The sequence below is a fragment of the Pongo abelii genome, chromosome 10 (genome assembly GCF_028885655.2).
Source record: "Pongo abelii isolate AG06213 chromosome 10, NHGRI_mPonAbe1-v2.0_pri, whole genome shotgun sequence".
In the NCBI taxonomy this organism is placed as follows: Eukaryota; Metazoa; Chordata; class Mammalia; order Primates; family Hominidae; genus Pongo; species Pongo abelii.
Window position 1 is genome coordinate 90432608 of NC_071995.2, and position 17628 is coordinate 90450235.

General features: G+C 36.5%; 2 long non-coding RNA genes across 2 annotated transcripts in view; one reads left to right on the top strand and one right to left on the bottom strand.

The window, feature by feature from the left end:
• Window positions 1-4367, top strand: part of LOC129049186 (uncharacterized) — a 26489-nt gene extending 22122 nt beyond the window's left edge. Inside the window, exon 3 of the long non-coding RNA XR_008512037.2 lies at window positions 4109-4367. This is a non-coding gene — a long non-coding RNA (uncharacterized LOC129049186). The remainder of the gene's footprint in view (window positions 1-4108) is intronic.
• The window catches only part of LOC129049187 (uncharacterized), a 25962-nt gene extending 8648 nt beyond the window's left edge, over window positions 1-17314 (bottom strand). Inside the window, exons 1-2 of the long non-coding RNA XR_008512038.1 lie at window positions 17174-17314; window positions 1256-1385 (exon numbers count right to left, since the gene is read on the bottom strand). This is a non-coding gene — a long non-coding RNA (uncharacterized LOC129049187). The remainder of the gene's footprint in view (window positions 1-1255; window positions 1386-17173) is intronic.
• Window positions 17315-17628: the final 314 nt, after the last annotated feature.

The following is a 17628-nucleotide window of genomic DNA, read 5'->3' on the forward strand; positions in this document are numbered from 1 at the left end:
TGCTACTGATAAGTTAGCTGTCAGTCTAACTGCCACTGATTTGAAGCTATAGTGGACTCTGTTATGTGCTGCTGTTATCCCTTTTAGGGACTGAAATTACCCTCAAATACTGAGAATGCTAGAAATTGGTCTCAATGGAAGAGAGCCACTTCAACCAAATTATGTCCCATTCCTGGAGGCAGGAATCTGAATACTTTTCTGATTCATAAACCAGGTGATATGAAAGGCCACCAGCTTTGAGTGGGAGCCAGGGCAAGAAATGACTCTCTCAGCAGCAAGTCTAGGCTGTGATGTAGATGGTTTTGCCATTTGGGCCACTGGACTCAGCAGAACCTAAATTAGAAGTTCAAATCCCAGTAGGAGAATCTCTTTTAGAGTTCTGAAAAAAGGTCATGCCGTCTGTAGCAGAGAATTATACCCTTTTTCAAAAACTGCTTAAGTGTGATAATTGGTACTGGAAAGGCTAAGTGCCTGACCATGATGCACAAAGTGATCTCAAATCCAAAACTTCTCAATAGGAGCTGGGTTCTACCAGACACACCAAATTGGACAGTTCCAGAAGTTATCCAACATGTGCTGGAAGAGAAATATCTGGGATCAAAGCCAGGGCAGGGCCAGAGGTACAAAAGTAAGGCACAAGAGGTGAACCCATGTCACTCATGGTGATTCCATTCATGATTCTTCCTACCCCAAGCTGATGAAGGGGGAGGAAAGTCAAGCTTGATTCATGGATGGGCTGTCTCATGACCATGAATGTGGGTCAGTATGTGGGTATAAGCCAAAAATGGACTTTGGCTACACTACATTCCCATTAAGCGATGACCTTGAAGGTGAGGTCTGTGAGGTGAAATTCTCCCAACGGGCAGATCTTCAGGCAATATACCTCATTTTCTTTATGTGGAAAGGGAAGTATCCTGATACAAGATATACATGGGCTCAACCAGTAGCTTATCTGGTTAGTTGGAGACTTGGAAGAAGAAATATTAGAAGATCAAGATGTGGAATAGAAGCATGTGGATAGAACTTTGGGCCTGAAAAGAGATCTTTATATTTGCATTATGTTACCACCACTATAGAGTATCTTCCAAGGAGGAGACACCAAGCAACCAAGTACAGAGAATAACTTGGACAGTTGACATCAGTCAGCCTCTGTCACCTGCTATCCTAGAGCTGGCACAATGTGTTTGCAAATGTAGAACAATGGCAGCAGAGAAAAAGGCCCTGCACTGACCCACAATTATGGATTTCCACTTACCAAGGCTGCTGCCGAATGTCCAGCCTGTCAGCAACATTGATTAATGTTGATCCCCTTATACAGCCTCATCCATCGAAGAATCAACAATCCACTTAGTGGTATAAGTTGACTTCATTGAAGCCCTTCTACTCTGGAAGAAACAAAGATTCATTTTGAATTGCCAGTGCGTATTCTGGATGTGAATTGAATTTCCTACCTACAAGACTTCAGCCAGAACTACTGTTTAGGGCTTATAGTTCCAGCCATTTAATTGGATTCCCATATAACATTGCATCAAACCAATGAACCTACTTTATGACTAAGGAAATAGGGTGATGGGCAAATGCTATGAGATCCACTGGACTTATCACATATCACCCACAGGGTGAAAGACTGAGAGAGTGGCATAAATGCTGAGTGGTCCAGGGGATTCGAGGAAACCTGGGATCCAAGTTCAGGGGAGCCACATTTTATTTTCATAGGGTATGGGCAACGCTATGGACATTGCTAGAAAATTCTGGTACATTCCTAAAGGCCTGGCTGGTACAGTTAACACAAATATATCAAGGACAAGGTTAACACCAAAAGACCAAGCAGAGGTAGTGGAGACCTGACAAGGATGTGTGGACCAAACACACCTCCAATGCCATGATGATCGTACATTTCTAGGATGGAGGGAGGCAGTGGGGAGGGCCAAGGCCAGGAGAACAGAGAACAGCCCTTGTAGGTAGTTTGACCTTTGAGTTAATGACTAAATTCTGGGTGGAATTAACAATTCCACTGAGTTTCAAATGTTTAAACCAGAAGAGACCATATTGGCTTTCAGTGACAAGATTAAGAGGTTTTTAACAGCAGCAAAAATGGTGGTGCCAGGGCTAAATAGAGCTCAGTAATAGAAAAGGTAAAGTTATGTTAATATTTCTTCACATCTGAGCTGTGACTATTTCAAAACACTACATAGGCAAACTTTTTACATATGGGTGCCCTAGCAAGTAGCTTTCAGAATTTCCTGGGACCTGACTCAAAATTAGCCATCATAGTCCATTCTCATCCCTTGGTGGAGGGAGGAGGAGGGAAAGAAGAATTCAATTGAGGAGGAGAAGATAAATTCACCTTACTTTAAAAACACAAATCAGTTTTCTTTTACTTACCATTAAAATATTATTTAATGATTCACTTATGGGTACGGGCACCTTCATAAAATACTCAAAAATGCTTCAAAATTGACTCTCATACATGATTGACAAGAATGTAAGACTGCTCCATCACTGTAGAAAGCAGTTTGGCAGTGCCTCAATAAAGTTAAACACAGAATTAGCATATAACCTGGCAAGTCTACTCCTAGATATATGTCAAAAATAATTGAAAACAGGTGTGCAAACAAAACTGTTTACAATAATATTCATGGTAGCACCATTGATAATAGCGTAAAGGTAGAAACAACCCAAATGTTCATCAACAGATAAACGGATAAACAAGAAGTAGTACATTCATATAACAGAATATTATTCAGCCATAAAAAGGAATGTAGTTCTGTTAAATGCTAAAACACCAGTGAAGCTTGAAAACATGCTAAAAGTAAAAGAAGCAGACACAAAAGGCTGCATAGAGTATGGTTTTATTTATTTGAAATATCCAGAATAGGCAAATTCATAGAGATAGATAGCAGATTTGTGATTTCCAGGGGTTAATTGGGGGAGTAGTTAGAAATAATAGCTTAACAGGGTACAAGGTTTCTTTTTCATGTAATGAAATAGTTCTGGAACTAAATAATAGTGATAGTTGCATAATATTATGAATGTTCTTAATGCTACTGAATTGTATGCTTTAAAATAATGGAAATTGTAAGTTTCGTGTTATGTGTAGTTTTTCTACAATAAAAAATTATACAAAATTCAATTAATAGGCACTTTCCTTGTTCCCCAAGATCATTTTTTGTCTCTGAGAAAGTTTTCTGTAGTGTTAACTGAAATGGGTCACCAGTTCTTCCTTGTGGGAGGCAACCCAAGACTCTGATTGCATTGTGTAAAGTTGGTCAGCTGTTTTACAAGGAAAACACCTGGCACCAAACCCTGGGCTCTTTAAAGAACTGCTAGCTAAGCCTCTTCCCCAGGGTAAATTCAAGGAGAAGTGCTATGAGTCTGAGCTTGCCAGATTCGTGTGGGCCACACCCAGAAGTTAATAAGTTGTTCCAAACTCTACATGCCCCATCTTAATCACTAGTTCTGCTCCCAGTTTGTAGGTTCCCATAATCATGTGGCTGCTCGAATGAGAACAGCAAAAACCACTTACAATTTGGAGATGAGACAGAGTCCAGAAAGGGAAGAAAAGTCATGAAAATATAAATTTAGCTTGAGGTGTTCCATGAACACAAGGCAGAGACCTAGAATTAGGACTTGTTCTAAATTTCAAAATTGTCAATATAGTGGTGTCTCTGAAACAGTCATTTGGGTGAAGAAAACTCTCAAGTAGGGGCTAGACTCCATTTCCATCAGCACAGGGAATTGATCAAAGAATTCAACATTTTAGGAATTTAAAAGAGCAGATTCTTTGGTCTAGCTGATGACAACTGGTCAGAGCAGCTTGCCATAACTTAAAGCTGAGAAAACCAACCTGTGAGTAGCAAAGAGTAAAAACTACAGTTTCCTCTACCCAAAAATAACAGTTAAAAGTACTAGCCTTTAAGTTAGAAGCAGGTCAACAGTCAGCAGTAGAATAGTACAAGTACTGAGAGGTAGGCTGGAGCCAGATAATGTAAAACCTTCAAGTCTGAATTTTCTTCTAAGTACAATTAAGAGATACTGCAGTGTTTTAAGCAGGAAATTTGATGTCATCAAATTTATGTTAATAAAAGATCACTCTCTCTGGTTGCAGTGTAGATGATGGAAGATTGTAGGAATCTGAGAACTGAAGCAAGAATAGCTGCCAGGACAAAAGCTGGATGATGGTGGCGTGGACCAAAGGTAAAACAATAGATGAAGATCTAGAGAAGTGGATGGATTCTAAATGTATTTAGGAGCAAAGTCTATGGAACATCCTGGTGGAATACCTGTTCTTTAAACTTCCCTCCTTCCTTGAAAGCCATCTTTGACAGCACAACATTTACAAATAAGAAAAAATCTAACACTTTAACATTGATGGCCCTCTAATATTATCTCTCACTGTTTCCTGTTCTATATCCAACTCTCTGTAGATACATACTTGCATATTTGGCTTTCCTTCTCTTTTTTAATCTTAAAACTTTACTTAATATATCTTTTTAATTAAGGTATAATGTTTATATACATTAAAATGAAGAGAGCTTAAGTGTACAGTACAATGAGTTTTGACAAATGACAAATGTGTACACTCATGAAACCCAAACCATACCAAAGAGAATATTTTCAGTAACTAAAAAGTTCCCTGTCCTCCTTTCTGATCAACCCCAATGCCAACCACAAATGCTATTCCGATTTCTTTCAATGTATATAGTTTTGGATACATAATGCATCCTTTTAGTTTGGCTTCTTTAGCTAAACATAATGTTTGTAGAATTCATCCATGTTTTTCACGTGTCAGTGGCATGTTCCTTTTTTATTGCTGTGTAGTATCCCATCAAGTGAACATATCACAATTTGTTTATTTAGTCTCCTGTTTATGAATACTTGAACTGTGTCCAGTTTGAGGCTACTATAAATAAAGTTGCTATAAATTTTTATGTACAAGTCTTTTTGTAGACACATGTTTTTATTTTTTTTGGATAAATATTTAGTGACAAAACTTGGGGGTCCTGCAGTATGTGTATGCTTAACTGTATAAGAGATTATCATAGCTTTCCAAAGTGGCTTTTTCATCCTACACTCCAACTATCAATGTATGAGGGTTCCTATGTTTGCCATTTTCTTTTTAATTCCAGCCATTCTAATTGGTGTGAAGTGGTACCGCATTGTGGTTTAATGTGACAACCAGTGATGTTGACCACATTTCATATACTTTTTGTCCATTTATATATCTTACTTTGTGACTTTCAGGATGTTTTCCTATTTTTATTAGATTTTGTCCTTTTATTATTGATGTGTAATGACTATGTATTCTAGATACAAATTCCTTATCAGATATATGTTTTGCAGAGATTTTCTCTGTTTGCATTTTACCTTTTTCATTTTTAATGTCTTATGGTGAGCAGAGATTTTTAATCTGAACAAAGTTGAATTTATCATATTTTTTCTTTAATGTTAGTGCTTTGTGGAGTCTAAAAAGTCTTTGCTTATCCAAGTAGGCAAACTGTTGATTCTTTCTTATAGAAATTAACAGGCTGATTCTAAGGTTATATGAAAATTCAAAAGATTTAAAATATCCAAAAGTGATCTTAAAAATGAAAAGAAAATGTGGAGACAAAAGCTACTTATTTTAAGACTTACTACCAAACAACAGTAATCAACACAGGATAAGTGCAAGGACAGACTGATAGATCAATGGAAAAAAGAGTCCAGAAATAAACTCATACATATAAAGTCAACTGATTTTTGACAAGAGAGTCAAGACAATTCAACAGATAAAGTCTAATCAACAAGTTGTTTTAGAATGACTGAATAAATACATGAAAAGAATGAATGCTAACATTTATCTCACACCACTCAGAAAAATTTATTCGAGATGAATCATGCAACCACAGATGAAAACTAAAAATATACAACTTTTAATTTAAAAAATTATTTATCTTCACCTACATTTTTCTCCTCCCTATCATTTTCTTTGACAGATTACCCATACTTCAAAGCTGAGCTCAGATGTAGCCTTCTTCATGAAGCTTTTATGACCATGCCTGTCAGAAATAAGTGCTCCCTCTTCTAACTCTTACAACACTCTCTTTGTGCCGTTGTAAACATTGTACTATGGTCAAGTGTGTGCATGTGTTTACATGTATACATATCACAACTGTCCTTCTAAATGCTGTGTTCCTTGACAAGGTGCTATTCTTCACTAAATCCCCTGAACCATGCAAGAGGATATATATCCAACAGACTGTGCAACGGAGTATGGTAAAACATCATCCTGCAGAGTACAGCAGTACCTGCAACAGGGTCTAGGAAGCTATCAATAAACAACTGATTGCAAAATTGTAATTCCATACAGAAGTATTGAGGAAAAAAGAAGGAAAGGGAGGAAGATAAAGATTTGCAGCTTGCTTATCGGATAGAGAGGGGAACACTAGGATAGAGATAGAGGCAGATCAAATCCAAATGAATTTTAGTAAGTATGTCAATATACATTTACACTCTTGCTAGTAAATTTCTAGCAAGAACATGTTGTCAAAATTGGACAGGACCTTTGTGTAAACAACTATAAAACCTTCATCAAAACGTAATGTGATCTCTGTTTTTCTTTTGATGCAAACAAAGAGCATTCATAAATAACACTCTCTAGAGAAATCAATTGGTAGTAAATTTGACCTTCCCCTAAATGATTTCTACATATGTCTATTTACAGCAAACATCTATGAGATCAATATTGTGAATAATTTTGTTATCATTGTCACTATTGAATATTTTGCTCTGAAAGACTCTCTTTCTCTCTCTCTCTCTCTATATATACATATATGAATACACTTACATTTTATAAAATGAATAATTTATATTTATTTAAAAATATATTATTACTTTGGTACTTCTTGCATTGTCTCAAGCAAGAATACAGTCAAGAAAATACTCAGGTTCATGTCTCACCCTGATTCAAAAAAGATTTTGGCATGACAAAGAAACAGCTCTAATGAGCAAGATGAAATGGGAAGACAATAATGATAAGTGATTTTTTAAAATTGCTCAAATTTTTAATTTTAGTTGAACGATATAATGAAGCCCATTAAAATCACAGCTTATTTGTGAGACTCCATTTATATCTTTCTCAATAGAGCCCTATTTATTCTCTGAAATCATACCTTTGTTTCAAAGACTGAATCATCCTGGTTATATCGGTATCCTAGGATTGTCTTTTTTTCTTATGAAAATATATTTGCGTTCATAGGTAAGATATTTTTAAATGAACAAATAAAAATAATCTAAGAATGGCTGCTGCTTTATTGTCAAGGTACATTTATTTTACATGCAGGCTCTAAAGTACTTAGAAGAATAAAGCTATTACTGTCTTGTTATTGTTACCATCGCTACTGTTAAAAAGATTCTGCAGAAACACTAGAATAAAGGGCAAGGCCATCATTAAAACTCTTGATGTGATTTCACACACTCAGCCACCTTCCTGGTAACTCCCTCTTCCTCCCCCAGACTTGGTTTCTCCTTAATTTGCAGCACACCCCAAGGTTAACAGGAAGAGGTAGGCTGAGGAATTGCAGCATTCAGAAGCCAGTCTGCATAATACAAAACAGGCCTATTTCTACTTCTCCAGGGAGATCTTTAAATATTAAAAACTTTTGTCTCTTTCTTTAGTTCTCTCTCTCTCAGGACAAAATTCTCAATTCCTTTAACTAATCTTCATCTGACATGATTTCTAAAAATGGCAACCTTGGCTTCACTTTTGTAAATAATATAACAACTTTTAAAGCAAAATTTATCTTACCTTTTATTTACTTCCCACTTCATAAATTAATATATATTCTTTCTCTAAAACGTAGTGCATATATGTATAGCCTGATTCTGAAATCTGAGGTACTTCTACAATTTGTAGTTATATTATAAAAAGCAAACTCTCTTCTGTGCTCCTGTTAATGAACATAATAATGTATATTCTGAAACCAAGATAATTATGACTTTTGGGGAGAATGTCTTTACAGACATCCTTCTGTGCCTTTAAATAATTATTTGTTATATATATATATATATATATATATATATATATATTCCTTCAATGGAAACAAATCTATTTTCTACATTGTTTATTGTCTGCTATGGTAACTGACTGGAGAAATTTGGAGATCAGGTGGGGGAGGGGCAAGGAAGTGCACATAAAAATTGTTTAAGAATTTCTTCATAATGTGAATTTGAGAAAACTTTAGAATTTTCATCAGGTAAAATTTATATGATTATAAAGCACAAACCTGGCTCTTATGCCAGTTTTCAATGCTCATTTAAATATCTTACAGGTTTCACATTGTAAGTTACAACAAAGTATGTTTTTAAAAAGGCATTCAGAGCAAGAAGTCACATGACTTAAATAGCTAATGATTATTAGTCTCTTTGTTCATATATATAACCTTCCAGTATTATTTTATATTAATGACAAAAGGGGAAAATCTCCTAGAAGCTGAATGAATCAGGCCAAGACTAGAGACATGATGATTTACTTTCTTATCCCTAACTCAACAGTGAGTTCATTATTTCAGTTAAGCTGTAATGAGAATCTTAGTTCAGTCTGAATACTTCATAGGACCAGATACTAGAAATGCACTCAATCATAAAACACTATGTTTTAGTCTATTTAATATATTTCTACCCCAATTTAATGTTACAGTTCCCAAGACCTCGTGTCCTATTTCTGAATGCTGAAAATATCTTCAACTTGATCTTGTATTTTTGCCTGAGTAAAATAATTTATTCCTAAATATGACATGCTTCCCTCCAGTTATAAAGGACAACATTATTGTAAAAAATGGGTGTAGCAAAAAGGAAAAAAATTCTCACATGTCTACAAGTTAAGTCAAGGCTATGAATTTCCCTGATGATAAAATAACTACCTGCTTGGGCATGCTGTGATCTAATTTTTGAAACTCATCATATAATTAGCCACGTTGAGTGGCTTTCAGCACTGTGTCAGACTGAATGTCATGACAAAAATGCTTTATAATTTGTGGACTTTTACTTCTAGAAGACAGTATACCTTTAAGTAAAAGAAAATGGTTTTATACAATAATAATATAAAGAAAGCCAGAAATGGAAAAGGCATATTTACTCTTCCTAAGGGGGATCTTTGGTAGGCCCAGAGTAACCAAAACATGGCCTTTTTTTCCAAGGAGGTCACACTCCAGTGGAGGAATGGGAATTAATATAAATCATTATGATACAAAGCATGGTTTACGTGGCAGAAGCAATGTCGAAAGAGTGATTCATTTTGACAGGGGTAGAAGTTGAGAAAAGCTTCTCAGAAGGAGGTAACAATGAATTTGACCTCAGAGGATCAATTAAGCAGAGAGAAAGGGAAAGACTCTGAAGGCTGGGATTGGTAGTTTCAGCAAAGATGCAAATTCAGGGAAAAAAAAATGTAAGGCGTCATTTAAGGAGCAAACTTGTTTATTAGAGGTAAAACACATGGTGACTTAGAGAACGTAAGGCCAGAAATTAGAAGAGAAAAGAGATTGAGGTGAGATGTGGAAAGGCCTTGAGTGACAGACATTGAAAACTCTATTTTACCATCAATGCTCTAGGCAGGAAAATAGCAGTTTTGTGTTCGGCAAGGAGTTCCAGAGGCAGTGTGTGAAAGGAATTAGAATGAAGATAGATCAGAAGCTGGTAAACCAGTGAGAAGTTAGTTGCAATAGTCGAGGGAAGAGCAAAGAAGGTAAAGTAGGCTTGAACTCAGGATATGGCAGTACGAGTAGAAGAGAGTGGATGATTCAAGAGACTTTGTAAAAGTGTTACCAATAGGATTTGGTGACAGATGTCACAAGAATGAGGGAGAGGAGGAATCAAAGATAATCCCCAAAAGTTTTCACCCTATTGACTAGATGGACGAAGATTAGTCACATTTACACCTTTGTAACTTTGTAAAGTTCTTTCTGCCCAAACTATCCATTCCTCATTCACTTTCTATAGATATCCCAGCCCTCCTTCAAACATTGGGTCACATTCCACTTCCTGTATAGCAACTTCCCAGATCCCCTTCCCCATACTCCTCCTATTCCTAGAATTGATCACTTCTATACTTGCACAAAATATTACTTTTACTTCTGTATTCTATCATAGGTGATTACTTACATGCCTGTTTCCCCAAAAGTGTGTAAGTGCCTTGAGAAACCATCTTCCTCTCATCTTTGTATTTTTCATAATATCCAGTATGGTGATGTTCAGCAACTAACCTATACAGCTGCTTCTATTTGTTACATTCCTGGATATTATTCATGGTTAAGGTGGTCCAAAGAGAGGCAGTATTGAGCAATGATTCCCAAAGTGTGCTACATGCGTTAATGAACAAATATGGAAAACAATTTACAGTGTGATTTTTTTATTGGTCACGTTTTTGTTTTAGCATGTGCTTGAACAAAGCTAGATCACTACCTAATCAACTCATCACCCAATGGGAGTTAAGAGTGAGATATGTGAACTCAGAGTAAAACTATCTTTCCCTTAACCACCTGTGTCCACCACCAAGTATGAAATGGGGCTCTTTGATACCCAGAATTCCCTGCACTCTAAAATCCACAACCATGCCACCATTTTCTGCCTGGAAACCACATTCATTATTGTTATGTCTGTTACCTCAAGAAGCTTTAGAATCACAGGTAACCCTCACCCTCCATGTTTAACAGTCGCATAGCTCCATAATCTCTTATTTTGTCCCCATCTCCCTTCCCTCTCTAATTCCTGAAGCTCTTTACCCATAGTCCATCATCGGCAAGATCTTATATGTCCTCAGTCTCTTATCTGAATAGTTCCCTCACCTTTTTATATAGCAGAAAGTAGATTTGCTAGTTATTTTACCTGCAGCCTTCTTAGAAGGTGGTTATTTTTCTGCACTATATTCATTGGACCTAAAGGGGGGATGGGTATCCTGCCTGTTTCTTCATTAAAATTTCCAGATCGTTCTCCCTTCCATATTCTCATAACATCAGACTATCCCATCCGCTACTCCTTCTTTGATATCCTGTATTAATCTCTAGACTACTGTCCATGAGATTGTTTTAAAATAATTCAACAAATACAAAAGGAGAAAATTAAAGCAAATGTGTCAAATATGGATGCGTGTAGAATCTGGGCTTATGGGGATGCATTTTGTTACTCTATTTTTATATTTAAACTTTAAAAACAAAAATAAATTTTAAAACAACTACTTAATAAAAATATAAATTACCACATGGACAGTATCAAATCCCGTACTCAATCTACTTGCAAATTCTGTTGCCTCTTACTTTAAAATACATCCAGAATACATTAATACTTACTGCCTCCACTGCTACCCCCTTAAATTAAGCTGCCTTTATCTCCTAATTAAACTCTTACAGTAGCCTTCTGGCCACTCTCCCTATGTCCACAATTTCCCCATGGCATGTATATTCTACACTAAATTAAGAATTATTTTTTCAATAGACAAGTCAGATTACATTATCCCACATTTCAAAATCTTGCTTTCCCATCTCTCACAAAGTAAAATTAAAATTCTTTACTTTGGCTATTGGGGTCCTACATGAATTTGTTTTCTTCTTTCTGTCTGTACTCAACTATTACATTTTCCTCTTTTACTCATTCTGTTCCAGCCACACTGGCCTCCCTACATCCTACATCTCCCCTCCCCCCCCCAAAAAAAAAAAAAAGTTTTAGCTTGCCTCAAGGTTTTTTGAACTTGCTCTTAGAAAATTCTTTTTGGTAGAGTGACTTATTTTCCTTTGGGTATATACCCAGTAATGGAGTTGCTGGATCAAATGGTAGTTCAACTCTTAGTTCTTTGGCTCTTTGAGAAATCTGCAAACTGCTTTTCACATGACTGAACTAATTTACATTCCCCCCAGCAGTGTATAAGTATTCCCCTTTCTTGACAGCCTTGCCAGTGTCTGTTGTCTTTAGACATTTATTTATTTATTTCCAACTTTTATTATAGGTTCAAGGTGTACATGTGCAGGTTTGTTACAAAGATATATTGCACGATGCTGAGGTTTGGAATATGAATGTCTCTATTTCCCAGGCAATAAGCATAGTACACAATAGGTAGTTTTTCAGCCCTTGCCTCTCTCCCTCACTCCCCCACCTTGTGTTTCTCAGTGTCTATGATTCTCATCTTCATGTCCATGTATACTCGATGTTTAACTCCAACCAAATACATATATAGTGTTTGGTTTTCTGTTTCCTGCATTAGTTAGCTTAGGATAATGGCCTTTAGCTGCATCCATGTTGCTACAAAAGGCATGTATCTATTGCCTCTAACTGTAAGTTAATGCTTACCACCTCCACTGCTACCTTCCTAAATTAAGATGCCTCTTTGTTCTTTTTTATGACTGCATAGTATTCCATGGTGTGTATGTGCCACATTTTCTTTATCAAATCCAAAGTTGATGGCCACTTGGGTTGACTGTGTTTTTGCTATTGTAAAAAAAAGAAAAAATTTGTACCCCCCAGGTAGCCACAGGACTCACTTCCTCACTCTCCGCTCAAATTTTAAACAGTCAGAGAGGCTTTCCTTGACCACTCCATGGAAAATAGCACCACTCCACCCAACTATGCACTCTCTATTCCCCTTTAACTACTTTATTTTTCTTCCCAACTCTTTTTATTATCTGATATGTTTTATATATTTTTGTCTGTCTGTCTGTCTTCCCTGACTAGAATGTACCATCCTTGGAGGCAGAGTCACAGCTAGTTTTGTTCATTGTGGAATCTCCAACACCAGAACAGTATATGAACATGGTTGGTGTTCAATAAATATTGAAAGAGGAGTCAAAGAGTCATAGTCCCACCTTTAACCCTGGATTTGGAAATTCAGCTTACACCCCTAGAAAAAAGGAGTTCTACATTCCTCATGCCCTGAAATAATGTTACCTATCCAGGAGCAGGATGAAGAAGCCATGACTAAGTAATTCACTTACTGTTTGGAAATAAGATTGAGATACAGTATAGAAAAGATCTCAAGCTAGACAAGGGCAGGTCTCATGGGGATCTCCACCAGGTCCAGCCATCCCCCAGGCATATGATTCACTGCTGCCCCAGCAAGGAGGAACAAAGTTGGGTGTAGGCAGTGGTGGAGGGGAATACCCATGTTATCTTCCTAATAAATTTTAAAAGGCCGAGTTTCTATTTATGGGACAAGGGAGATATACTGGGAAAGGGATAGAACATTTTCTACCAAATTGAAAATAATGATGATCACCACTATAAAGAAGATGGTGTGGGTCTTTTTTCATTCCCAATTCCCTTCTAAGCCCATCAAAAACAAATTATTACAAGATAATGAGCAGAAAGAACTAATTCTTTTAGCTTCTCCACCCACCAGGGTTTTCATTATTTGTATTCCATGCTCAAGAACACTGCCCACTCACCCACAGAATTGCACACAAGGAGAACTGGGTGTATTGTATTGAAGGAGATGATGTTTCTTTCTAAGAAGGGCATAGCTCTTTGTTAGGTAGAATAGTGATAGTTAGAATTTGTGGCAACATGAGTATATACTTGAGAATTTTCTAGAACTGAGCCTGATGACCCTTGAACTTACTGATTACATAACCTTGGACAGGTTACTTAACCTCTCTCTGTTTCAATGTCTCATTCGTAAAACATATAAATAAATAATACTTCCTTCATAGAGTTATTCTGACTAATAAATAATACATAAAAACATCTCAAAATGTTCCTGGCACATAGGCATAATCAATTAATTACTAATATTTAGTTTTCTGCAATCAACATTAAAATTATGCTTGATGTAACTCCAGAAGACATAACTATATATTTCTTCAATGCAAATAATGTACTTTTTTTCCCTTGGAGTAATGGTAAATAGAAAGTGTATTTTGCACTTGTTAATACAGGGGTGCTGATATAACCAATGGAAAATGGCCAAGTTGTTATATTCCTCATTAAAAAATAAAATTGCTTTAACCCATATAATCCTTTCTCCTGATAACTCTTTGCTAGTTATCCAATGTTGAAAGACTGAGACTGTTGCTATAACACAAGTTTTCATTAAAGGTTTCCTTCACATTCTCTTGTAATGAAGACATTAGATAATACATTTGTGCAGGGAAAAGATGTAAGACAGTAGCTGAAATCAATGCAGAAGCCCAATCTGCAACTGAGCTATTTGGCAAAGACGGCTTTATTTTGGCAATTTGTGAAAAAAGAGCAACAAGACATTAGATGCTAGGATACCACTTACCAGTTCCAGAATTCTACTATAGGATCAGTCCTATTCAACATTTTCTCTAAATGATTTGAATAAAAACCAAGAGGGCACGCATATCTAATCTGCCAGTACTGGAAAGAATGGCAAGATGATGAATAGCACGGATGGTCAAGTGGAAAATTAAAAAGAGAAGAACAGCCTGGAATGCTGGACTAAAACTAGCTATAAGAAAAGATAAACATAAAATGGTGTTTATAAAAATATAGAGCAATGTAAATAGCAAAATTCCATACAGTGGCTGATCATTTATTCAGGTCCTTTGCTGAGAGATGCAGATATTAAAAAAATGAAAAATATTTTATCCCAGTTTCTCATAATACTCAGTCCACTTGAGGAGGGAGATCTATAAAAAGAAAAGTGCAAGGATGGGCCATTTATACAGTACAGAGAAGCAAGCAGCATTTAACTCATCCAACGAAGAGTGACGAGGGGAAGAAGATGTACCAGTGAAGTAGACATCTGAGCTGAAAGGGTTTTATTCTGGCTAAAGGGCACAACATGAGAAATACACACAGGTGAAAACTAGTAGAGTATACACAGAAATCTCTGAGTGCTAAAAGACAGAGCAGGAAATGGTGACAGACAATATTAGAGAAGCCATGAAAACACAAAGTCATATTAAGGAGCAGGACCTCAAATAATTCCATGTTACTTTGGGTGCTCCAGGGTTTAAAAGCCAAAAGAAAAGGAAAAGAAGTTTATGGAGAAAAAGGAAAAAATGAAGGAAAGAATGGTTAGAGGGACATGGGATGAACTCTGAGAGTTCTGGGTCTTGGAAGCCATGGAAACAGAGTTTCAAAAAAGATGTAATTTACAGTATTAAATGTAACTCAGAGGTCCATTAAGATGAGAATTTTAAAATGGCCTGCAAATTTCACAGTCAAACCAATTGTTAGACTCAATAGGTGCAGTTTCAGTAGAGTGGTTCAGATGGAAGCCAAATTAAAGTGTATTTTAAAAACTAAATCAGAAAAGAGAAGAAAGCATGCATTTCTTCAAGAACTTGGTAATGAAAGGACAGAGATAAGGTAGTAGCTGCCAGAGAGAACCTGTTTCATTTGTAATGGAAGAGATTTGAGACAGTTCAGAGGCACAGAGGGCAGAGTCAGTAAGAGAGGAGAGCAAAAGAAGAATAAGACAAGCTTCCAAGAAGAAAAGAATGGATTCCATGGGTAGAAAAGTGAGTTTTGATATAAAAGAGGGTCATCTCAACCTAAAAAAAAAATGGAGAGAAAATGAGGATGACTGTGGCTAAGTCATTGGTTAAAGGTGTGTGGAAAGTTAAAGGTGACCAATTTTCTCAATGATATCTTATTGTCATGGTGGGAATCCTACATTTTTTTCTTGCTTAAAACCATACTAATAGGAGATTCTGGATTCTTGACTTGACAATATAACATGTGAAAAAGATCCTAGGAGACAACAAGCTGATAGAAGTATTAGGAAAATAAATGTGGTCCCAATCTACTTCCATAGAGATAGACCTCCAGATCACATGCCAATGATATGTTCAATTTTGAAGGGCCACATTAAAAAAAGACTCTGTGAAATAAGATATTCTTCAGAAAAAAGGACATCAAATGACCATAACCCTTTAAAACCACTTAGTGGAAAACAGTTGAAGGAGGTTGGTATTGTTTACCTTAAGAAAGGAAAATTTAGAAAGCAATCTATCATAAGTATCGGGAGAATATTCACTCTAAGGTGCTTTATGTAGCAAAATTTGGATATGACAAAGAGGTAGGTCTTATTTTAAGAGAATAAAATACTCATTTAGAAGACTGTGCAACTCTCCATCGCTGAAAGTGTTTAAGAGGTTCAATAACTTAAATGCAGGAGGGTTGCAGCAAGGACTCCTGCATTTGGAAAATGTTGGTTATCTTCCAACTTTAAGTTTCCATAAGCCTTTTTTTGAACATTGTTTACCCATTTTTTAGAGGTTATGGGATAAGATATGGAACACATTAGTGGTAGTATCTAATGGGATGTTGAACACATTGAAACAGGAGAGCATTTAAAATCACAGTGTTTAAAGTTTGCACTACAGGGATTTGGCACTGAATTTTACAACTTGGCTTAACTGCATAAGTCACTAAAAAGATAATTCACTGTTTCAGAGCAGTGAATTATAATTCATAGTAATGAAGTTTGAAGAGGATAACTGGCAGCTTGCAGGATCTGGAACTTGACAAAATTATAAAGTGGCCATTGGCAAGATCCACATAACATGTGGGGAGCAGGGAGAGTAGAGGTGTGTACATGTGTGTAGAGATAAACCAAGACGGGTGAAAGAATAAACAAATATATCATCAAGCATCCAAGCAACCAAGTTTACTAGAAAGGAAAGGATAAGGAGATGGAGTTGGTAGGACACTAAAGGACCCCCACCAGGCAGCCAGGAAATAATGGTCCATGAGTATCAAAATCTTATGTGAGAGTTGCTGAGTTGTCAGCAGGTGTTTTCCATCAATCAATTAGACGGTCAATTGTTTCTGAGCCTAACTTAAGTGAAAAAGGGGGAGTTCATCTAGAGATATGCGGGTATCCTAAAAAAATTGGTCTTTAAAAGGGAACTGAAACCAAGAACTGAAATACAATTGAGACAATGTCTCTCCTTTGAACGTCGACTTTTTTCTCAATCCCTCTGGCCTCTGTCTGTTAGTCTACATGGGACCCAAACGCTATAATTTAGTCCCAGGTTCAAATCTTCCTCCAAGAACTATACTTATCAGCCTAATCTCTGTCGGTAACTTATTCTTGATCCAATAGACTAGGACCAGAAAGGGAAGGCCCCATGGAATTAAACAGCTGCCAGGAATACTTTGCTGGTACATCATGGATGGGGTTATGGGGAGGCTATTTATAGAGAGCTGGAACTGAACAAAGAACAAAATATATACTCACCAAATATATACCAACCAACTTCTGATATACCAACATAACTTCCATAAATCCTTAGATTCCTCCAAACAACAGAAGGCAACAAGAACCATGAGAGTGGCCAAATAAGACGTGTTTCTCCAGATTAGACAGATGATATTCGTAAATGCTGAAAGTCAATAACGTAGAGCAATTACTTGTGTGGACTTTGCAGTTAGAACCTGTCTTCAAATTGTGCCTCTGCTAAGCACCAGTTGTGTGACTTGGCCAATTAGTTAATTTTTCTGTGCCATTTTTCTTCATCAGTGAACAAGACCCATGTTAGCACATACCTCTTGAGTGTGTAAATAAAAGTAAATGGGATAACACACTTGAAGTATTTAGCACTGTGTGTGACACAGAGTTAGTGTTTCCAAAATGTTGCCCTGAGTCTCCTGCAAACATTTTAGATGACATCCCAAGGAAAGCAAGATGAAAAT